Source organism: Pithys albifrons, chromosome 3 (assembly GCF_047495875.1).
Source record: "Pithys albifrons albifrons isolate INPA30051 chromosome 3, PitAlb_v1, whole genome shotgun sequence".
Classification (NCBI taxonomy): domain Eukaryota; kingdom Metazoa; phylum Chordata; class Aves; order Passeriformes; family Thamnophilidae; genus Pithys; species Pithys albifrons.
Window position 1 is genome coordinate 97,759,454 of NC_092460.1, and position 25,111 is coordinate 97,784,564.

A 25,111-nucleotide genomic window follows, 5' to 3' on the forward strand; every position below is an offset into this window, starting at 1 on the left:
CTGAGGTGGCTGGGCATCTGTGCTTTGAGCTGTTTGTCTGCAAGGTGTAACTGTCAGGTATTAAAAATTGCAAACCTACCTAGAAGTCCTGAGGCAAAAAATAAAATTCAAAGATTTTTTAACTTGCCTTCTGTGGCTAGGGTTATTTTTTTTTTCAGTTTCTACTCAGCCACAAAGATTAAAAACAACTTACACCAAAGAAGAAAAAAAAAAGAAAAAGGAAAGGAAAAAAAAAAGAGAGAATATTCTCAGATGATAAGCTCATTCCAGCAACCAAGTTTTTATAAGGGATCCAAACCAAAATAGGCTGAGCCAGGGTGTAGATGTATCTGTCCCTCTGGAAATAACACCTCACTCAGCGAAGATGCCCTTTGACTTCAGTTTGGCTATCTGAGGAGTCAAGTGTTGCTCAAAGCACTGATGCACAACACCCCTGAAATGCATCCAGCTGGGTGAGAAATAAGCTGAGACCACAGTGCAGGATCCCTTGAATCTCGATCTTAAACGATAGCCACCCTCAGAAGAGATTCTTGCGTTGAAGAGTAAAAAAATAAATAGCTCTGCTTTGCATCAGGGTGCCAGAGTTTGGAGTGTTTGAAGCTTTTCACACTGCTGGAAGAGGTAGGAGAGAGCTGCAGACAGACAGACAGGGAGGCACAGGGGTTTGCCTACAGCAGAAAAGCTGAACCTGTTCATTATTTCACTGAGTGATCAGCAAAAATCTTTTTCTTTATGGACAGGTCAAGATGGGAGCAAATATCTTCCAAATTTTATTCGGCAATCTACTCCCCTAAATTAGGGCTTTTAAAATTAACCTTAGACTAGTTACTGAGCAATAGATTTCAGCCCTGTCCCTGGGGCATGTTGGACAAGGCAGAGCTGAGTGTGTTGGCAGGAGAAATGCCCATTTGTCTGGACATTGCCTCCAGCTCCCAGCCCAGGTACCAGCAGGCACCTTGCTGTGCCTCTGGCCAGGCTGACTCTCATGATTTGTCACCTCTTAGCAAATAGGGAAAGGAGCAGGTCCTTTCTTTGGGTATGGTTACTTACTCTACAGAGCTTAAGCACTGTCTTTGACTCTCACCATCCCATCTTGTTGATTGAAAATGTTGAAAACCACCAGAAGAACCACCAGGATGAAGCCCTGGGTCCCTCAAACAGCAAGGGACCACAGAAACCTGACATCCACAGAAGATAAAATGATGGATTGGTGTAGAAGATTGATGGATACTTCCACTGTCTCGTTCTGGACAAGTAGAGTGATGTGAAACTCCAGGAAATGTTGCCCTTCTCACTTCCCCCCATACAGTCCACAGCTTCTCTTTCTGCAACCACCATAACTCTGACCCACCAGTGGGGGCAGAGCTACAGCAGAAAGCTGTCCTGGGAGATGCACTGCCTGGGCAACAGAGAAAGGACATTCCTCCTGGGGAAACAGACACAAACACAATGGCTGATAAAGGTCTTTGAAATACATTGTTCAGTAAAGACACATCTGCGGAGAGATGTTTGATGAGACACACAAAACTTCCAGAAAAATATTATTATGTTTCAACTCATGCAGTTTTCATTGGGAGTTACAGCCAACTGTATGGATGGAATTTGTGTATTAGCCTTCCCCACACATCCCACTGCTGGTACTGGCTACAGCCAGCTCTTATGATTTGAAACTTGATTTGAAGCTCAGTGCAAAGTCCTGTTTAAAATTCAGTAATGCATTTATTTATTTCCAGGCACAACCTATTTCCCTGGCCTAAAGGCTGCCTGAGAGGCAACAGATAGTTCTGCTTTGAAATGTGATATGGCAAAGCCTGGGTGATTTTGGCCTGTCTCAATATTGTGATCCCTGCTGGGAAGTAAAATTCCTTCTCCCACAAGCTGCAGGGACAGTGTGTGTGGATGATCATGTGCATTTCCAGACCCCTCATGTCCATGTTAAATAGAGGGTGCAGAGAAGAGCAGCACAAATATTTAGGGCTGGCAAAAGCCACAAAAAACCATGAGAAGCTTGCTGAAGACATTGCTAACTTGTCAGCCAACCCCACCCAGTCTGAAAATGCCTGAGAGGTGTGAACACTGCAGAGAAGGGGGAACTGGCATAGGGTAGGAGAAGAAACCAGTAGAAAAAATGAAGGAGATGAATCTTGATGGTCGTAATGTATATCTAGACCCTTTTAGAGAAGACACTGGAGATGATATACCCAAGCATGGTCCTTGTGTGGCATGAGAGATGAAGACAGAGGGAATTGAAAAAAAAATCCAGCCAAGGTAGAGGAGAACAAGAACAGCATTTGGTGGAATGCTTGTATTTTGCACAATGGTGGGTGGCTGATGCAAGTGTTTCTTCATGCTCACTTATGGAGGGTGTGCATGTGGCCATGCCAATAAGATGATTCAGAGCTTCAGCTCAGTCTTTGGCAGCTCAGACCTTTGTTTTCCAGAGGTTTGCACATCAACCATGGTTCTCAGAGTGGCTGGGTCTCCCCATATGTGGCAACACAGACATTCATCACATTAAGGAGGAAAAAGCTAAAATTATCCTATCACTGATAGATTAATGGAAGGAGAATAACAAAAGACCAATTTACAGTTATTCTGGACCAAAACTTGGTAGATGATTGCTTCTGCCATGCATCTACCCTGGGGTTTTATCCTGAGACACTGCAGATGCAGACAAGGTCTAGCTGAGTATAGATCTTAACAGAGATGAGCAAACCCAAGGCCTCCATCTCTACACTCCCACTCCCCTTCCTCCTCTGCCATGATTAGCAAAGGTCTGATTTCAAAATATCCCACTAGAAAATACTTTTTTAGTTGTGGTTTTTATCTCTCCCTCCATGTTTTTTGTTTTTAATTTTGCATGTCGCCACCACTTGTTGAGGGGACCTGGCTGGTTGCTTCTTCCTGCTGTTTGTTTTCCTCTTTGCTTTTCACGTGGGGGAGGATGGCAGAGGGTGGAAGCAAGTGTGCAAATTATCAACAAACACAGGGCAGGTGGAGGTCAGCCCAGCATCAGACTGGTAAGAAGCTGCAAGGGAAAGACCCAACATAAAACCAGCATGATGCAAGTGAAGCAAAAAGCAATGTATTTTTTGTTTTAGATTGATGCTCTGTGGTCAGTATCCATGCCAAAAAAAAAAAAAAGTTAATTCATTTGCTTTTTCTAACTCCTAAAGACCTGAGATGCTGAAGTGTATTTAGGAGATTTGACCTTGCAAATGCGACATAGATGTCCTTAAGAAAAATAATATTCCTGGGCAGGAAGGGCTGGAGGGGATGGAGAAAGGGGGGAGGAGGAAGAGGAGGAAAGCTGCTAAGCTAAGAAATGATGAGGTAATCATAACATAATTTCCTAAACTGGCTACTAATTAACCACAACTCTGGAGCTTAGTACTGTGAATTGAATTCATCATAAACCAAAAATCACTCTGAAAAAAAAAAGCATCAGCACAATTTTTCAATGACAGTGTTAGACAAAGAAATTAATACCATTTTATAGGGGAGTTTTCCTCTCTTTTTTTCCTTTTTTTTTCTCTCCCCATACTTGCAGGTAACATACCAAAATTTCTTGTGTACACAGAAGACAGGGCATGGGCATTTTTTGGTGCGAAGTAAAACAGGAGAGGATGCAACTAAAGCCATCAGGAAATACCCTTTTGTTGCCACTCTGGTAAAGCACAGGGATGAGCAGTGCCCAAATCAGCCTGAGTATCCCAAAGTGTTTCTCACACATGTGAGTAAGGAAGAGGAAAGACAAACACCAGCACCTTCCCTTGCTCAGCTCAGCCTTCTCTGGGCTTTGAGTCACTGAAGTAGTCAGGACCACTGGGGTCAGCCTGAGAGGTCTCAGGAGGAAATATAGCACTCTGAATAGTGGCAAAAGTTTGGCCTACAGGTACTCAAGTTCCAGCCCCTTTTCTCTTGCAAGCAAGACATCTACATAAAGTACTCCCTCCATGGGAATAGCTCTATAAGAGGACAGGAGAGACCTAACCCCTTGCTCAGTTAACAGGCATTACCCAAAGCCTGTTTTCTTTAGTGGAGGAAGAGGTCCAATCATCACCCTGCCTCTCATATTAATTCCAGATGCAAAGGACATCTTTCTAAGGAATTACAATCAAGTAAATCCAATTTTCATACATTAAAAGGTGCAGTGCAGCACAGCTTCAATGCAAAGCAGTGCTGCAACACAAAGCAGCCAGTGGCTCAGTAAAGTCAAATAGAAATGTAAGAATTAAACTTGCCTGAAGCTGTAGATAATAACTTTAAAAAGCTGATGCGTATGTTATGGGATGACAACAAAGGAGTGGACATCACCCAGGGCAGATCAGAAAGAGAAAACAGGTGTGCTCAAAGTTTCTCTTTTAATGTTGGACCCCTATATTGGTAGTATAGTGTTGGCTACTTCTGGCAACAGAGATGTTGAGCTAAGGAAGAAGGTGAAAAATGTTGAGCCAGGGACATGACAGCAGCAGTACCTTCAGGAGATGATTTACATGGGAGGCTACAGAAAAACAAGCTTATATTGGTGGCCAGGAGTCACAGAAAGCACTATTTTGGGGAATGGGATTGTGGATGTGTCAGGTCTTGGTGTTTTGAAGATACAGAGAAAGAAGGCTCCCAGTGTCAGTGGAGAGGGCTGAGTCCTGCTCTTCCTGGCTTTATCACATAATGCATTGGACTTGTCCCTGTGCTTGCTCTTCTTACCATCTTTCTCCCCACAGCACTGGTGAGAAGCAAGACTGGGAGCACAAAAGCTTTGGACACAAAGGAAAGGAAGGAAAGGTGGTGAAGGCTAATGAGGCTAAAATGCTCTGATTTCTCCTCCACTTGTAAACCCACACCTGTGCATCCCAGCTGTGCTCACAGCCAGGGTTTTGGCTGGGACCTTTCTCTTACGTGTTTGAAAGAGCTTACCTGGATGGCATATTTGGGAGTGCATAGATGAAATCAGCCTCATGCAGGGGAAAGTTGCCTGCCATTAGTGCACTTGAGCATGAGCTAATAAACCCAGTCAATCTTCACAGCTATTTCCTCCCTGTCACTCAGCACCAGCTCAGAGCTGCAAGGGAGAGGGCACAGTGCTCCTGGCTCCAGCTCAACCTCCACTTTCCAAATGCTACATCCTCCAGCTGAGAGGTAAGCTATCACATGTAGCACTCACTTCAAACTGCTGCTCATGCCATGCTCTCCATACCATGCACTTCATACATTTAATGTGAGCAAAATGAGAAATCACAGCTCAGGGGGGGATCAACAGAACATGGGGTTCAAGGAAGATGGACTGTGCACCAGACTTACTGAATAAAGGAAAAACAAGCTTGTTTTCTCTTTTGCACTTTCTACTTTGATGAATAGTGAAAAGTGTTTCCATGCAGTAAGCCTCTTGAATATACTGTGTCTGTAGACAGTCAGAGGCTCAGCTGGGGTAAAAAGTCATATCTCTCCTGCCTTTACTAAATGACCTTCTCTTCTACCACAGCCTCCACCCCCAGACTCCACATTGTCAGACTCTCCCACCACCAGTGCTTTCTGCAGCTGGCTGCAGTCTGGCTCTCTCTCAGTCACATCTTTAAAACTTTAATTCTGGAAACTGATTTTTGTGGTTTGGTGGTATTTGCAAAGACAGGATAAGTATTTATTGGAGCGTTTATGCTTTTGTTATTGCATTACTTAAATATGAAAAGCAAAATGACAGAAAAAAGTATCAGAAACAGAAGCTTCAGGCACATCTCTCTGTCACAGGAGAGCAGAGGAGGACTAATTTGCAGCTCAACCAAGGGTTACTCACTGAAAAGGTGGGTGGGATAGTGGTTTGTATCAGCTTTGGGTGGTTCTTACCCAGAGTGGGTTCTGACAAGCCTCATGTACCTCACATGAGCTTCACTTCTTTGCCTCCTGGTCCATTTTCTCCTCTGGATGACAGATACCTCATTTGTTGTCATCTTGGCATCTCTCTTCTGCCCAGGACCAGATACTGTCAGACACAATCCATGGACACTTCCTGTTCTGTCTTGTGTAGAGGGCTCTGGAGCAGAGCAGAGGGTTCAGCCTGTGCTGGAAACATGCTCCTACTCCATCTGCCAGTCACAGATATTTCCATCTCAGGCATGGCGCTCTGCTGTGGTTCAGGAAACATGCGGATTGGTGACTAAGGCATTATTATGGGATATATGAAACCTGTGCTCAAACTCATGTTTGGTGTTGGATTTATATGTGCTCCTGTCATAGGTAAATACCCCTGAAACCCTGCTAGGCAGAAGTCTGATGCATTTGTCTCCTAAAAGGCAGAGAAGCGCTTGGGTCCTTTCTCGCATCATTTCCAGAATTGTTAATGTATTTAGGAACTACTGGGGGTAAACAGCTCAAAAGATGATTGCTTTTATTTTAACATGTCTTTTGAAAAGAAAGAGCAAAATGATGTCTCCTGGGGACTTTTTTTTAAATTTTGAAATAGGACATTCAACCAAACAAGATTGGCTTTTTGAATGGGGGGTTGGTTGGTTTTTTAATTGTTATGCTGGGGTTTTTTTCCCCCAAGGCATCTCAGTTTGAATGAATAAGTGTTTTCAAAGAATTTTCAAGCCTTGAATCTCTCACTGGATTTTATTCCAAGTCATAATTAAAACTGTCACAAGGTTGTATGAAGTCCTCCCTAAAGAAGACATGGCACACAAAAATAGGTGGGCTTACTCTAGCAGAATACTGTCTCTGGTACCTTTGACATCAGCCAGACCTGGCAAGAGACAGAACAGGTCATGTTTGAAGAAACTTTCCTTTAGTGACTGACAACTCTTCCTACTAGCCCACAGGAGCACTGTGCTTAAGCAAAACCTGTGATTCTTTCAAAACTATAATTCCCTCTTGAGCTTGTGAAAGAATTAGAACACCACTGGTGCAGCTACAAGCCACATGCATCTTCCTGGTTGCCTGTTAAATAGCAGGAGGCTGCCACGGGGCCACCCAGGGCATCAGTCACACCTCATTCACAGGATCCCCTTTCAGCACCACTGTCCTCACTCCTGCTCTTTTGCACCCACCAGCAGCTCCCGTGGCATTCATCATGTGGCCTCATTCACATGCTTCACTCTGGGAAATGTCATTCCCAGGCCAGGAAGGATTCCTGGTTTTGCAGGATGGTGAAATCTCTTGCCATCGAAAATGGCCCAACTCCCTCTTCACCAAGAAATGGGAAAAGGAGAGAAAATATTTCATGCAGCTTCTCTCTTAATTTCGATGGGATGTGGAGCAGATGACCAAGATGCTCTGGCAGTCATACATTGCTTTGCTCTCTTTTTCCATACTTCTGACTGTGTTAAGACCCTCACAAACATATACTATCCCTCATTAACACAGTAAGACTAAAATCATAGCTTGTCTTCATTGGAGACTACATGTTAGCAGTGCCCAGCTCAGTCAGAACTTGCATTTTAATTAGAATCTCTAATGGTGAAATAATATGAGAATAATCCCAGTAAGTGCTTTGCCTCTGGCAACTGGAGATAATGCTGTCATTTCAGGTGTTCCCTAGTCTGTATCCATTTATTATTATTTTTTTGTCCTACAGCATCAGCTACAGGTCCTTAAACCTGATAGACAATATCCTCATAAATAAGCATGGTAAGAGAAGTTCCTTCCCCTGAACAGGTATGGTCACAGGTATGTATCTCATTGCCTACATTTCAGGAAGTAATGGACAGGAGATGAGTCACTGAAGGAAGCCCTGAAGGAGCTTTTTTTCTCTGCTGACTTTACAAGAAGCCCAGGTCCAAAACCTTGGGATCAATGTTGCATGGCAGAGGGGTCCTGTTCTCCAGGGAAAGAATTTTCAGCACTGTTATACAGCCTGGACAATTTTTTTTTTCTTTCTCAAGTTTTTGGAGCAGGGGTATGTTTTAATCTGGCTTTAGACAACAATTAATACAGTGGAGTTTTGAACACCAATTCAGATCATTAGAGATACTCTGAAAGCACCATTAAGAACCAATTATCCTCTGCTGTCTGAAAGCGCTGCTGGGATATTTAAAAATATTGAGGTTTCTTCCTGGGGCTGATATATTTAAGTACTACTTTTAAGGCATTTCAGCTGTCCTACATCCAGTGGAGTGCATTATTAGTGGAGTCAAATCTGCACTGAGGCCAGTTGAGAGTTGCAACTGCATGAGACAACAAAGCAGGAAAAAACTCATATAAGGATTTAAATGTTATCTGACCCGTTTTTCTATGCACACAGACTTATTATAGTTTTGGTTTTGGATGTCATAACACTGGAAACAGAATCTGAGTATCCAACTGGAAAAATGGGGGAGGGGGGAGGGAAGGAAGCTAAGAAACAATATCTACAGATATACTTAATGCAGTTGCAAAGAAACTTTGCTTCACGGGCTTAGGTTGGTCCCCTCTGCCAGTAATTTAGGCAGGACTGTGGTTTAACAGTTTTGCAGATGCTGTGCGGTAGAGAAAGAGCAAGGGGCTCCTCAGGCATTCACACTGGTGGACCTGTCTCTCTGCATCTCTCTTTTCCTCTGATCTGTTAACTGGAGCCTTCAGTGACAAGCAGAAGTGAAGATGATTCATTAGAACCTGGGCACAGAGATCTGTGGAGGGAGCCTAAAATGAAGTTGTGTGAGGTGAGAATGAAAGCCAATTCGAGTGGGGTGGCCTGTTCAGAAACTCTTTGCTCTGCAGTTTGGGCTCATGGGTGTCAAACAGGTCACAAGTCGTTCCCAGCTCCCCGGGAGTGCTGAGTTATGCTCCCAGTGTGCAGTTTCTGATGGATTTGCCCACCAAAATCACAGGTTTCTGAAGACCAGCTGAGTGCTGGCTGTCTGTTAGCTAAACACACTGCTTCCTTTGAAGGTGCCAAACTGCACTAAAAGTAGTTAAAGGCACAGGAAATGTTTCCTTTTTCCATTTAGGCAGTTGTTGTCCTTGCCCCAGGGATGTTATATGAGCATGAGTGGGAGGGACTCAGACCCACATCGTAGGAGAAGAGTTAAATAGCCCTGGAGCTGGTGAAGCATCCTGCTTCCCATTCCAGCCAGGCACTCCCTGTAATCTGTCAGCTGTCCACTGCCTGCCATGGACCAGCACCATTAGGTACATGAAAGTGGGAAACAAGCATGCCCAAAACCCAAGAAAACAAAGCAAACAGGATTCATGGTCTAGTGGTTAAAAGGAGTCAGGAGAGCTGCCATCTCTCACAGACTGCGGCACTGTAACTTCTGATTAGCATCTCCTGCCTGTGCCTCAGTTTACCCAGATATAAAACAGGGATGGTTACCCCTCCCTGAATACATTAGGAGGGCTCCAAAACACCCACAACCTAATCAGTGTTACAGGTTATTCCAGCCTTGGCAACCTGGGAGAAATCAAAGCTGATTTATACAGTTGAATCATTGCTGACACTGACAAACTGGTAGAAACAGTCCTGACAAGTATCATATTTGAAATATAAGGATTATACCAATCATTCCTGTCATTATTTTTTGTACCATGCAATGGGAGATATGTATTGCATACACTGATATCCTCTCTGCCTAGGAGTCAATGTGCCAAAATGAATAATGCAAGGAGTTTCAGCCTCAGAGAAAGGCCACTGCAGAGCTTCTCACAGGTCTGCTGCCAGGGGGACCTCAGTGCAGAGGAGGTTGATCGGGAGGCATGTTCACAGCTTCAGTTTCCCATTACAGCTTTTCCATGGGTTTGTCCCCTGTCACTGAATCTGACACAATGCCACCTCACACACTGGAGATAACATCAAACAGTGCTAGCAGCAATGGCAGAGGAGGGGAGACCAGTTCTACACATCTCTGTTGGTCAGGCTTGGGATTTTTGTTTGTGTTGGTTTTGCTCAAACCTTCTAACCAAGAACACTAAACCAGGAGCATTTCTTTAAAGTCTACACCAAAAATAGTGTCTGCACAAGTTTGTTAACACAGCTGCAATGGTCACACATCACCCTGTGACAAAACCAGCAGCACCAGGAAACATTTCATTTCTCCTTCAAGCATATTGTGAATTACAGCCCTAAACCTCTGAACCTTTAAGTCTCTCTGAACCTCTGACCCTTTTGGAGTGTTTCAGTAAGGATCTAAGGTGTTCATTTGGGATTTATAAGCTCAAAATAAATAGGCTTCTTTACAGAAATCTCTTCTTTGGTGTGTTCTTAAGTCTGGCCAAAATGTTTCTTTCTTGACTGTCATTACAGGCTGCCCACAGCAGTAGTGGAGTCACCATCCCTGGAGGTATTGGCAGTGCTGAGTTAGTGGTTGGACTTAATGATCTTAAGGATCTTTTTCAAACTAAACTATATTGTGATTCTAAACTGACAATTACTGACTTGCATAAATTTTGTCAGAAGACACATGCACTTTCTGTGGGAAAAAGGAATTTTTTTTCTCAAGAACCTGAAAACCTACAAGTTTGCTGCACAAACTCTGAAAGGATTTCATCTAAAAACCAAAATTTTCAGCATTTTTTCACCTTTTTTAGCAGCAAAAAGACATTTTCCATAGAAGGCAATAGAAACAACCCACTTCAAGGAAAAATTCAATCCCATTTGATTGGAGCTGTGTAGCACTAATAATGTATAAAGAGCACAATGTGCACAAGGTATGAAAGTTAATGCCTGCCTTTGTTCAAGATCTTGACTGCCTGAGGCAAAGATACAAATAGCCACTGGGAAAAGCTACTTTTTCTTTACTTTTTTACTGGGAAGTCACTTAGGTTTAAGAAAAGTCTAGAGATCACATGATCCAGCCCCTCACTCAAAGCAGAGCTACTTTTGAAGTTAGATTAAATTGCTTAGTGTCACCTCTGGTTGAATTTTGGATATTTCCAGGATGGAGATTTCCCAGACCCTATGGGCCTCTTTTCCACTGTTTGACCATGCTCAAGGTGAAAAAGAAATGTCCACAGTATCTTATTCTCCTGTCCATTGCCTTAGTCCTGCTGCTGTGCACTCTGAGAAGAGTTTGATTCAGTCTTTTCTACCTTGAGGTGTAATACCTAATTCATAAGTGATCTTGAATCTTGCCTTAAAACTGAGCCAGCCAAGGACCCTCAGCTTTTATTTTCTGCCCCCAGACATCTTGGTGACCCTCCACTGGGCTTGTTCCAGTATGTCCATCAAAAATTTGCTATTTAATGTTAGAGGAAATAAATTTCCTTCTCCCCATCTTCTTGGTGTATAATCCAGAAGTCCTGAACCACTCTGGGTAGTTCCTTACACTCACACAGGATGAACCCTAAAGATGAAGGAGTTTCCAAGTAATAGTTCCTTTCAGAATAGCAACTGTGCTTTAATTTACACTCAAATTCACAGCATGTCCTCTATGAACTCTGTGTAAAAAAGACCACTGGAAATCTCTTAAAAAGCTCTTTGTCCACTGTAGGTCCCACAGAATTTGTGACCACACATGAGTCAAAGCCTTTAAAGGAATATGTACGTAGCTTTGCTCTACATCACTGATAACTGTTAAGCCCAAGAAATCTTTGGATCAAAGGCCTCATAGGGGTCACTTTAATACAGTCTTAAAATGCAGTCTCTCCTGCTGTTGGTTAACAGTCCAGTACTGTGTTGCTTTTCCTAAAATGCTTTCTGAGAAGTCCAAATGGCATGACTTTTTCTCAGAAAAGGAGCTGGAAGTAAACAACCAGTGGCGTAAACACGAAGATCACTTGGCATGGAAAGTGGAAGCAGAGGACTGTAAAAAAGCAGCCTTGGCAATTATATTGTCATTTTACTGTCAGTAAAAAAATGGGGAGGGAGAAAAATTTTTAAAAGGTGCCTTCACTACAATGAAAAACTAGGTCTACATGCCCACCTAAAGGGTAATAATAGCCATTCTGGGAGTGCTAAACTCTTTGAACTGTGTCTAAGTACCACTTCTGTTTATTTTAAGGAAGGAAACTGTCAGGTTCTGTTTGTTCATTGTGAGCCATCCACAATGTGTTCGATGCATTCAGCACTAGTAAAATAGTGGTACATCAAGTATAGGAAACAAGAGGTTTATCATGGGATTAGTCTTACACAGATAAAAGTAATCACAGAGTTGCTCAGGACTTCTTGTTTGCTGTGAAACTTGACTACAGGAGGTGATGGGTCTTTTCTTTTACAGCTCTTTTTGGTTGAGGAGGGAGGGAAGTGGGGTTAAAATAAAAACCGTTCATCTCTGCCTTATTTTGTTCTTCCCCATCGTTTGGTACTTGGCAAAGGGGCAACTCTTGTTTTTAAGGGATCATGTTTCTACCTTGCAACAAATCCCAGTCATGATTTTTATGGGCTAATTGCATTCCTGAACAGGTCATGAACTCTGGTCTGTTTTATTTCTATACGTGATTTTAATTTTAATTTATAGAAAGAATAGTAAAAGAAAAGGGAACCAATGCAACTAAGACTATGCTTTTACTTTCAGTGCTTGTATTATGGGGCCAGTCATTTACTGTTTCAGGGAATCGTGTTTTATAAAACAACTGGTTCAGCCTATTAGCTCATCATCTTGTGCCAGGTTTCTTTATTTAAAGGAAAACTATTTTTAATGGAGTTTTAACCTTAAATGCACAGAGGCAAAGTCTCTCAGGGATACCACCCACCAGCCAGATCATTCTTCCATATTTCATTTATACCTGTTGTCTTTGAGCTGCTGTATTGTAGATCATGTGGAAAACTCTGGAAGCAAAGTCTTATGGAAGCCCGGTCTTATGGAATGTAGTTGGATCTCCAGGCAGTGTTTGACACTTGCACGAAGCTTTGGGCTATCCAGACACCTCAGTGGGGGTGGGATATGTCTGACTTACTTTGTAGAGCCAGTAGAGAGAAATAAAGACTACAGAGGGAGAATTAAGCTGACCTGCTTTAAGCTATTTCTCTGGGCTTTGATACAACGTGGCCCATGACTGAAGCATGGATCTGGAGAGCCGAGGTCTTCCAGCAGATTGTTCAACCATCAGCATATGATAGTGGTTGAGACAGGGCTCTATTTCATGCCACAGCTAAAAGGATACTCCAGTATTCACTGAGAGCTCTCTGGGACAAAATGCCTTTTACGGGGAAATTTTGAAACAAAAGCTTCAGTCCCAAGTGGAGAAAATGTAATTAAAAATAAAAAATAAGAAGAAAAAAAAGAAATAATTTCTATTTTTCACTGGTAAATGTCAGAAGTCCATATAGCTCTAGTTATGCTCACCTGAAGGATGACTGTAGCTTCCTCTGTTTTACATTGGTCCATTCAACTCTAAAATCTGCTGACCAGGAACTGTCTATTCAATGATTCTTATTGTTGGTAAGTCCTGAACACAGCAAGCACAACAACACTGTACAACACAGTAATAACAACATTATGTACATTCAGATAAGTTACATGTGGGATGAATCTATCTCACCTGTCCTGACATGGCAGATACAGATGCCTACCTCCAAGTGAATGTCTAAGATGCCATTATAGTCTGAAAAGGAGCCATTGGAGGAAAACATCTGATTTCTCCACTTCTGAAGAAGACAAATCACACCCTAGTCTCTACTAACTCAGTTTGTTTGTTTGTATGTTTTCAATTATTAACAATGGATCCAAATGTGATTTGCTTAAATTTGGATCTCTGCTTTATAGATGAGTACTTTGGGTCAGGTAACTCCCATGTTCAGGCACATGGTGTAGGCAAGGGATGTAAGGTTCATCCATTCTGTCTCCACATCCTTTGGATAATTTCAGAACTACTGCTCAGAGTAAATTTCAAAGCTTCAGTGGGAGGTATGAAAAAAGGAGTTAAAGTTGAGGCTACACTCACCCCATGATCCAACCAAGTCAGTGGAATTTGTGTGAATGATGACAGGGGTAAATGCCCTGGATAAAGGAGTGCAGTAGCTTATCTCTCTCTGCAGAAGAAATATAGAGGAAACAGGATGTTCCAAAAAATTCTGCTAAATATTGACCTAGATACCTAACAAAAAAAACTGTGGCCTCAATAACTTGTCCATACTAAGAGACTGGTGAAAGGCCCTTAAGGAAAATATTTTTTCAAGCCCTTGTCCCAGCACATAGAAGTTCTCTGCCTGATAACAAATGCTTTTTAACATTTGTGCAAGTTGAAAACAAACCAGGGCTAGGACTCTCATAAATCACTATGAGCAAGTTCTCTCCTTCCAATTTGTGAATACAAGGGAGAAAATGCTGAAGGTGTAATATTGACCAAACTATGGGTTAAAGGCATAAAATGGAATAAAGCAACGAATCCAAAGCCAAATTGACTTTCAGATGGACAGATTCCAGCAAGAAAGGGATTATTATGATTTCAGACATTCATCCTACAAAACAATAAATTCTTGCAATCTTTTCATCTTTGAAAAAAACACAGACAAGATAGATAAGAGAGACAATACAACAAACCTCATACCTTGAGTGTCTTCTCCCCACAGTCCCAGTCCCTCTTTGCAAAAGGATCTCACACTTCTATGACTGATAACACTAGTTTTCTGTTTAGAGAGAACTGCAAAGTTTACCTTGAGAAAATCTCCTCAAGATCACAAAATGAAAAATATATCATGCCAGCTGACAGACTTTTTAAAATCCACTTTGTGCTGCAATGGAAAATAGATAACGGTGGGGGGGATGTAATGGGGGGGGTAGTAAGAAATCATTTTTGAAAACCTGGTTTACAATTTTTTTCTTGTGATGACATCTTAACTTTTCTCCCTACTCCAGGATATGATCAGGTGAATAAATTTCCATAATTTGTGCTAGATTTCTCTTGTCATACTCCAAATCAGTGAGTTCAGATTTTTTAGCATTGTTTAAAAACAAGTTCTACTTGTAATTCATATTCCATGAATAATCTAATGAAAAGCAACTAGGTGGCCAAAGGTGGGGTCCTGTGTTCTAGAGCTGGGTGAACAATGCTTTATTGCTAGGTAATCTACAGTATGAGCTCCAAGTTCCTGCTCCATACTGGGAAAATGGCCACTGTACCTGTTGCATCACACATTTCCAGCAAGGTGCCTCACCAAAGGCATGGTCTGCTCCATCCTCCACATTAGTCCTTTCTCTTGATTTTAACCATCACCATTTTCTCTTCTTAATGTCAAGTGGTTGTTTTTCACTTGGTTATCACAGACAATAGATATAACTGTCCAGCATCACACACATAATCAGATTTTTGTGGTTCCCCTACTACAATGGCTAATGAGTGGAGGTGACCCAAGCTCCTCACCACTTCATCCCTGAAAACCACTTCTCCTTCAGTCCTCTGGGAACACTAAGGAAAGCATCCAGGGTGAAATTTAGATGAAAATATCTCTGTTAAGTAGATTGTTTCCAGCCAAGCATTCAATGTATTCAAGTCATGCCTGTCTGCTTCAGGGAAAGCAACTTTTCTATGAGAGAAGGGAAATCAAGGGAGGGAACAAAAAAAAAAACACCACCCATCTGCTGATTTGAAAGCCAAAGACAGGACTCGTCCTTCCCTCCAGAGGCCTGAAAGAGAATGAAGGGAAAGTCTGAGACTTCCTGCCTTTGTAATGAGTTTACTAATTAAATGTTAATTGTGGGCCTAGACTGACCAACATTTAAATGAGGCCTCGGAGCCAGGAATTGAGCTATTGTGGTTGAATTGTTTATATGGACAGGAAAAAGTCTTTCTAAACATGGGATTCCTGCGTGCTGGCCAAGCTCTGGAGGAAGCTTCACGTGGAGCACTCCTGGGGATCATGCCTGAGGACTGTTCCTGCAGAGCTGCCCTAGTCTCAGTCAAAGAGTGATCACATATTCTCCTGGATGCCTCTGGCATTTTCCTTTCCTATGGTAGGGTAGCTTTGATGGGGACACAAAAAGGAAACATCTCTGACGCTCATCACCAGGGCAGTTGAGCAGGCGAGCGATGCTGGTGCTGCCAAGGGGCGCATTTCTCTAACACAGACAAGAGGTTCCCCACCTCATACACTGTGGGTGGTGATTAGAGGATATTTGTGCCTTATACTGAGATTAGAAGTGGTTTGTGGCAGGAACCCTCTTTTTTTCATCTGTGTTTAGTGCAGAAAGCAACAGTATGGGACTGTGCCTCAAGGCTGGTGCTCAGAGTCCCAGCTGCAGCACAAAACCCTTCATGCTTTAGTGTTTCATTATTTTCTTTACCCTTCTTGATAGTCTTCACGTATTCAGACTAGTTGTTGAAACATGTTGCAGTGTGGGTTCTGATGCATCCTGTATTGCCTGGATTGAATTTTTGTCTTTGGGACATTCAGCAGAGATTTGAACCTCTGATTGCTTTCCTCACTCCTTCACCTTCCTTTTTATCTGAATTTCCCTGGACAACTTAAGAGCCTTTTCACACCCATCTTTTACATCACTTGTTCCTTATCCAAAATCCTCCTGTTAGGGAGCAATCAATGGGTATGGTTCAGCCCTTGATCCACTTGGATCATTGTTCATCTCCTGTTGTTTTTTCTTCTTTACTTCACTTACACATCTCAAAATCCAACACAAAATTTTCTAGGCATCCTACTAGTGTCTGTCTTATGTTTCAAAACCATGTGCCAAGTAGTTTCTGAAGAATTCATACAGTAATCAGCCTATGAGGTCTTGGATTTTCTGAAAGCATTTCAGTACAGTAGCATGCAATGATGAGGTAAAAATATTTTTGGGGTGCCAGAAGCCTGGGAGTTATACTGTTTCCTGCATATCCATTTCTCCCCTGAAATTTTCAACTGTGCTTATTTAAGCTGACCACTCTACCTTAGGCTTGGTAACTGTGATTAATACCCATTCCCATCAATGTCAATAAATTTGGCCTGGCAAATTCTTGTTGAACTTTCATTTTCGTGATGAGCTTCCCCTTTTATTTCTGTGTTTAAATCATACCTTTGTATCATTGGTAGTTTAGATTTGAAAATGTATTTGACCATTATATCTCAAGGGGGTAGGAAAAAAGTACTCGCCTGATTTACCAATTAGCCTTCTATTTTATTTCAGAAATTGATGTCAGGGAAGTGAAGTGATAGCCTAAGCCATGCTGAAAGGTTCTATTAGTTTTGGGGTAGCCACAGTGTTAAGCAATTCCAGCTTACCTGGGAAAGGTCAGATGAGTCCCAGCGATAAAGCTCCCAGCTGAATGTTGTGCTTTATTGTGGAACAGCTTCAAGCTGTATTAGCCAACAGTGACTTAAACCAGTAAACTGGGTTCCCATCAAGTCCAAATTAAGCTCTTGTACTGAAAAGTCCTGTTGGATTTCAAATGCTGAGAACTGAAGCAAAACCAACCTTCCTGTTGTGTCTCACTCTCAAAAGAAAACAAAAATTCATGTCTGTTTTTTTGTTTGGTTGGTTTTTATTCTAGTTTAACACTGAAGATTAAAACCTTCTATACCCATGGAATATGAGGAGTAAAATGCCTCCTCATTGTCCCTGCTCTTTGGAAATAGCAATAGGTCAAATCATAGCGGAAAGGCTGATGGGACCCTCTAATGTCCCTCAGGTCAGGGGTTTGGTTGTGAATCAGTGGCAGTCCTGTAGTAAAACACTGTGAACTCCTCTTTTATAAAACCATTTTGTTATCACCAAACAAAATCATAATCTGCTTCAAGCAGTTCCTCTTGATAATTTTATTGAGGTATATGCCAGTTTTGCATGAAGATGCTCTGAGCAGTGTTTGCTGTAATATGATCTGGACATAGTGTTGGCCAAATTCTCTGCTTGGGATCAGTCAATACAACATCACTAATGCCAAGAAAATAATTTACTGGGATAACTGCTTGTCTGCTCTCTTCTGTTTAAGGAAACTTTTCTTCTATTAAAGAAACTGTTTCCAATTTCCTCTCTGCTTGAGAATAGCCTTGATTTCAGTGCAGGTACTACTAATTAGCAGAATTGCATCAGATGAAATTAATTGTCTGTATTCCTGCTTATAGTAGGTTCAGATTAGATGTTAGGAAGAAATACTTTGTTCACAGGGTGGTGAAGCACTGGAACAGAGTGCCTGGAGAGATTGTGGATCCCTCACCCCTAGAAGTCTTCAAGGCCAGGTTCGATGGGGCTTTGAGCAACCTGATCTAGTGGAAGGTGTCCCTGCTCATGACGGGGAGTTTGGAATTAGATGATGTCCTGGGTTGAGCTGGCAAGACACCAACTGTCCAAGACAGAATGAAAGGGTTCCTCCTCCCCCCAACCAGCCAAGGGAAAAAGAAGAGGGAGAGGGAAAAAAACCCTCAAAACCAGGTTTATGCTGAAACTAACTACATGCATTTATAGAGAAAAGAGAAAATTAAGAGAAAACTACAATATAACACACACTTACACAAGCTATGTATATATAACAAGGAATAACCTTCTACTCCCCAATTAATACAAAGCCCATTACTCTAAATTCAAAAGCACTCCAAAAGACCCTCAGCAAGAAAGAGAAAGTATAACAACAAAATATTTCTACCTCCCTGAACTCAAACAAAATGCAAGCAGAGGCAATAGAAGCAGGGCCTAGCATAGTAGAGGAGCTGCCAGATGTCCTCCTCTTAATGCAGCCATGATGGAACTAACTAAGCCACTCCCACACACTGGATTTTACACCCTTTGAGATGATGTAGTATGGTATGGAATACAATATTATTGGCTGGAAGAAGTCAGCTGTTAGCTCAGCTCAGCCCAGCTTAAATCAGCTGACAATCCTAGGCCTAGCTGAACTTTAAAACCTAAGTTTAGGCCCACCTGGCTAAACCCATAAGAGATGATCTTTAAGATCCCTTTCAACCCAAACATTATAGGATTCTATGATATCCAGTTATCTCCAGAAGAATTGGCTTATGATTTTTCTTAAATAATGGCCTTCATAGTCATGCTTGTTTGTAACAGCACAAGAGAACTGGGTAGCTGAGAGGAATTATTATCACTAATGAACAAATAAGCCACTGACCTACCAGTGTCCAAACTCATTGCAACCATTTTTCTTCACCTTTTCACTAACGTGAAGCATCTGAGTGAAGTACAGAGTTCACTTGGCCTGTCATGAAAGGGGTAGGTGGAGGTGGCCGTCTCTTTCTCAGTCGTGGTTAGAGCTGTAAAATCCTCTTTTGGAGACTTTAGTCATAAATGTATTTCACGATTGGGTGAAGAGGAAGCACAAACTTCAGTAAGAGCTCTCTTGGTTTGTTTTCTTGTTGATATACAGTGGCTTTTTCTCTAAATTTTTCATGATGTTGTTTATAATTTGCTTTTTTTAAAGGGTGGAAAAAGAGAGATAAAATTCACATCAAGACGTGTCCACTTAATATTCCTTAATTCATTTGAATTGACTGCTTTCTGTGTAAATATATATAGACCATGGTTGCTTGGAACATGATTCTCCTTGTGCTAGGCACATGTCAGTCTTTCTGTTCATGGATAAACTCACCCATAAACTCAGTGCAAAGTCCTGGGACAGGTACATGGAAAGAAAAAAAAAGTGTATTCTAGCATTTAGTGGGTTACACTCTGACTCTAGACCTTATAGGAGCTTTCCAGAGTGAAATCCCAAGGGAAGGAGATGCTGGCAGACTGACAGAGATGTTGCCTCAGCAGCAGGAAATTTCCCTCCAGCCTAAGGGTAAGCTTGGAAAATGGTGCCTTGGTTTGCAGGCACATAAAGTTATACTTGTACTGCTCATCACAAGGTGCTCATTTCAGTATCTCACCTCTGAGGGAGCGTAAGGTCAAGAATGGATGAAAAATTCAAACCACCCACCCTCTGAGCTGTCAGATCCTCATTCCTCTCACAGTCGGTGGAGAAAAGTAGTCACGTCTCAAACAAAGTATTGGTTATTATAGATAAGGAAGGTCTCCAGACTGGTGTCCTACACATGGGCCCTGGACATTACCTGCCTGAGCCAGACTCTGACTCATCCAGTCCAGTGCTCCTCTCCAGCTAAATCCTAAATCAGAAGATGAGGACACTATAAAGAAGAAATAAAAACTTCACAGAAGATACCAGTTAAATAATTTATGACTTCCATCTTGCTTCACTTCTTAGTGAAAGATAGAAGAACTTATTCCCTGTAAAATCTTTTTGCTGCATAAATGAACAAGTTTAGATTCCCCAGATGATTTTGAGAAACTCTGATTACTATAAACTGTGGTCAAATCTTTCTAGTCAGGGAAAACAATGAAGAACAAGAAGAAAAATAATAGATTGTTTAAAAAACTTTTTTTTTGCTTTTTGGTAGTGAATGTGAAGTGACCCAGAAAATCAATTATTTGCTCTAATATAGAGCTATAATCCTCTAACAGCTAGAGTTTAGCTTAAGCCCTGAAGTACAAGGTGTAATATGCCTTCCAGTAGTTTTATTGTCTTTAATTAAGGTTTGTATTTTTATCCTTGGTATCAGTATGAATGGCCATTCCCTTTTTCAGCATGATTTTCTTAGGGGACAAAGGGCATGAGATGACACTATCTATCTGTACCTTTGCATCTCTCTACCTGTTCCACAGTGAGAACTTCTGGGTTTATGCCAATTTCAACCATATTTGACAGAGATGCAGACATACCAAGTTATTAAGTACTGAAAAGTTTGACTGTAAGAGTAGCCTGAATGTAGAACAGAATGAATGAATGATGAAAGGAAAGCTGCACAGAAGAAAAACTTCATAGAAATCCAAATATAACAAAAATTTGACCAACATTTACACTTCATAGTGTACTAGGAAACTACATCCACAGATTCTTCTTTAGCTTTGTTTAGGCCAAACAGTTTATTTTATTATCTTGTTAAACCTTGAGCGTAGCAATTTTTGGTTGTGTTATTTCCCACATTAGTTGCATGTTGAAAGTACAATCAGGATCATAAAATCATTGAATAGTTTGGGTTGGAAGGGAACTTGGAGATCATCCAGTTCTAATGCCCCTGGCATGAGCAGGGACACCTTCCACTAGATTGGGTTACTCAGAGCCCCATCCAACATGACCTTGAACACCTCCACAATCTTTCTGGGCAACCTATTCCACTGCCTCATTACACCTATAGCAAAAAATTTCTTCCTGATATTTCATATCCCTATGATCATATGTAGCTTTTATGTCTCAGTCCAGTCAGTTTGTGACTGATGGTAAAGGATGGAGACTTTTCTAGGTAGTTCTGAAAATAATCTGGAGGTTTTTTTAACAGTACATTTTTTAGCAGAAGTCATCTTAATGGAATAAATTTGATATATACAGACAGAAAATAATTTTCTGCAATATTTAGAAGTTGGAAAAATCAGAAAGATTGAAGAATTAAGGAAAGATGCACTTATATTGCAGTTCATTTGGAATCTGATTCATACCTCATGAGTTTTGTGGTACTGAGCAACCTGAGCAAGTTGGCAGCATCCCTGCCCATGATGGAGTGGTTGGAGTTAGATGATCTTTAAGGTCCCTTTCAATCCAAAATATTTTATGATTCTATAGGGTTTTTTGCATGCCTTCATTTGTTTCACAACTACTTCCTATCTCAGTTCTAGTTGCACCTCTAACATTTCTGTCCACCTGCTTCCTTTTTGGCTTACTGCCTATCTCCGTTCCTCAGTGTCAGGCACACATTTAGTATCTAGATGAGTAGCCTCAACAGAAGTTAATTCAAAAAACATGTATTTGCATTGGAGGTCTCACTTCCAAATACCTGCCAGGCCCAGTGCTGCCTGGTTTATATGAATTAATGGCATCACTGCCTAAGGTGCAAAAGCTCTGAGAACTAATCTGCTGCTCTGTAATAATTTGGTTCTTATTACACTACGATGATAAAGGCTGCAAGCTGAAAAAAGTGTTTAAGTACATATTAAATATATGCTTAAGCCTAAATGGCAATAATAATAACACCACTTCCAATTGTATAGCTGTAAAATGGGGGAGAGAAACCTGGATTACCTACTGGAATCATATATTTTATCCTAAATTAAAAGTGCAATGTGCAATAAAAGATGAGATTAGATGAGATAAAATGAGATGAGAGGAGAGGAAATGGATTTATACCGGCTTTTGTAGTACCACAGGACAGTGGGTTTTAATTCTTGTATTTTAAAGCCATTATTAGAAAGTAAAACATCTGATTTGACTTCCTATTCCATCTCATCCTGTTAGGTGGTGCATTTAGCCTGTAACCTGTGTTGGACTAACACAGTTCTCTCTGGAAGGTGACTCCATTTATATTAAGTAGCATTCATCAGGAAATGGAAACTCCATTATTCCTTTCTGTAGTTTTTTAATCAACCTCATTGTTAAAAAAATATGTGTCTTATTTCTAAGATGAACACATCTAGCTTTCATATCCATGATTCTTGTTATCTGCTTTCTGACAGATTAAACTGCCCTTTCACACCTGGCATTTTCTCTATAATGCAGTGTAATCAAAGCATTTCTCAGTCCTCTTTCATACAATCTAAAGAAATAGAGTTCTTCATTTCTTACACCATCAGGAATTTTCCCCACACTTCTAAACCTTTCAGCATGTTCTTTCAGTGTCCCCTCAGCATCTGCAACACCCAACCCAAAACAAGAATCCCACGCTCCACGCACAGACCTCTGGATATGGGGGAGATCAGAGCTCCTGATCTATGGTAAGGAACCCTTTCAAAAAGTTCTGGCTGAGCCTAATTTATTTTTAATTTTTTCAGAAAAGCTTTTCAAACCCAGATAGCATGGACAGAATCCAGGCTAAGGAAGAAATGCCCCAGCAGATCTGAAATACAACAAGCCTTTTCATGGGGCCAGCAGCAGCCTTGTACCTCAGGTACAGCCGGAATGTCCCATCTGATTGTGCCATCAGCCAGCTCCATCAGGGCAGCTCTTCTGAGGGAAACTGGGGCTGGCCAGTTATTGTAAATTACATCTGGGTAATTAAGCTTTGATTTACAGATGTCATTTTACATAGTAATTTTATACTCTGTAGAATGTGGTTTGATTACCCCTTACTGTTGCCTTATCTTCAATAGCTACAAATGCTATTAGCAGTTGTGCAGCAACTTATTCATTTTTAACAATATAACAATAAAACCTATACTCAGGTTAACCATGCAGGAAATGTCACTTGCAAATTATCATTTCCAATTATTCAGTATTAATTTAAGGGACACAGTTATCAGTCCAGTAACAATTCTTTTCTTTATATGACCTTCCATTTAACAGCTAAAGATTTCATTCTTTTCCCTTTCTTTCCTTTTCTTTTTTCTTCTTTTTTCTTTTCTTTTCCTTTTTTATTTTCTTTTTTCTTTTCTCTCCCCTCTTATCTCTTCTTATATTCTTCTCTTGTCTTCCCTTCACTCTGTGCAATCAGAAACTGAAATTGAAATTCTTAGAAAGATTCCATACCTCTTGTCTAAAGGGCCAGTGTTGTGAAGACACAGAAATTGCCTAAACAAGTTCAGTGAGAGGAAACTGGTTTTCTATTTAGGAAAGGCTGAAAAGCTTGTTTCTGTACTGTATGAGATTCCTTACAACAATTGTTTTAATCATTTACAGATGACTGCAAATAAATTGAGATTTATTTTGATTTAGAAGATGAAGGAGTAAGAAAAAATTCAAGAAACCAGGTTGTTAGGGCAGCACTGTTTAATCAGACTGAAAGCTCTGGATGTCTTAATGGTTCTTTGGGCTGTTCAGGACATCAGAAATGGCTGAGAAAACCCCTGCTAGGGTTAGGGTTAGGGAACTTCTGTCCCACAATACCTGCCTCCTGTCCCTGGAAGTCATGAGCCTAGAGATAGACAGCTTCTGTTTTCTGTCTATACAAATTCAGGGATGCCCCATCTTGGTCTTTATCCCCACCACTCTCAAATTTGTCTGTGAATAATGTGGTAGCACATCTTTCCCCAGCAGAGCAGTAAAGTATCTGGGTCATGTTTCTGGGAGGGATAAACCCAGGCTCTCTCAGGGCTCAGCTATGAGCTTTCGCTTCCTAAATGACTGTTCAAACCAGTGGGCTATTAAGCACAGGAGATCATACACCACTGGCTGGGTTTGCAAAGCAAAACAGCTAGAACCACATTTTGTGAGGGCCCTGATCCCATTAGAATACTTTAGGCAAACTCTGAGAGCACCCACACAGTCAGAAGACCAAAGTCCTTCTCTACCTAACTCAGGATCCCAAGGGGATTAGGCATAGGCCAACTCTCCCACTGCTAAATTAAGTAGGTATGAGGAAATGGGATATTTACTATTTGGAATTGCCTACCTCCCTCCATCAGCTACAGAGCGAGCCCAAACCACTGGCTTAGACTAAATGCCCAAATGCATATAAATAGATAAGATACATCCCCCTTTTTGAGTCTCAGTTCCTTATTTATAAAATGAGAAAACTAAGATTACTTCCTTCCATCATGGGGTTATTATTAGCATAAACCTAACTATGAGTTTCATTTGTATTATTAGGACAAGGTTAGAAACAATCCAGAAGTATCAGTGCTCTGGGGAAGAAAATATAATTAAAAATCAATTCCTTTGCTCTAAGAGAAGAAGAAGAGGGGATTCGTTCTTTGCCTTGTGCTAAATGCAAAATTTTTGCTGTTCTCTCTTCAGGCCCAGCTTGTTTCTTGGAGACAATGATCACAGATACAGCAGAGCAGGAATAGCTCCTTCTTCACTTCCTGCTGATGGATTAGAGGACATCTTGCCTCTGTGACAACCAGAGTCTCTCCTTATCTACACAAGGAAGATTCATGGAACACCTTATTCGGGTGCCCAGGGAGATTAAGATCAAGCAGATCTACAGGACAAGCTCCCATAAACCTGCAGAGATATGAAAGGAGAAAGGGCAACTCACACTTACGCAAGACCACACCTAACACAGGGTGAGCAGCAGCAGACCTTGGCAACTCATCAGCGAAGGGTGGCAGGTCCCCTCTGTGCTTTCTCAGAAAGTTTTGTATAAACATAAACTCATTTGTGGTCGCTGAGTTTGAAACGATTATTCCCACAAACAGACCAATAGGAAGCAGAAATAGACCAAATGCATACATTTCAGTTTGTGGTCTCCCTGGGGTTTAAATACAAAGAGAGAGTTAACAAAATGAATGACAACATTTACACCTGAAGACGATTAGGAAACAAGATAAGCCAGCCCTGTGTTTATCTTTGACAGCCATTACAACACAACGTAGCCAATGTATAGTTCAATCAGTTCTGA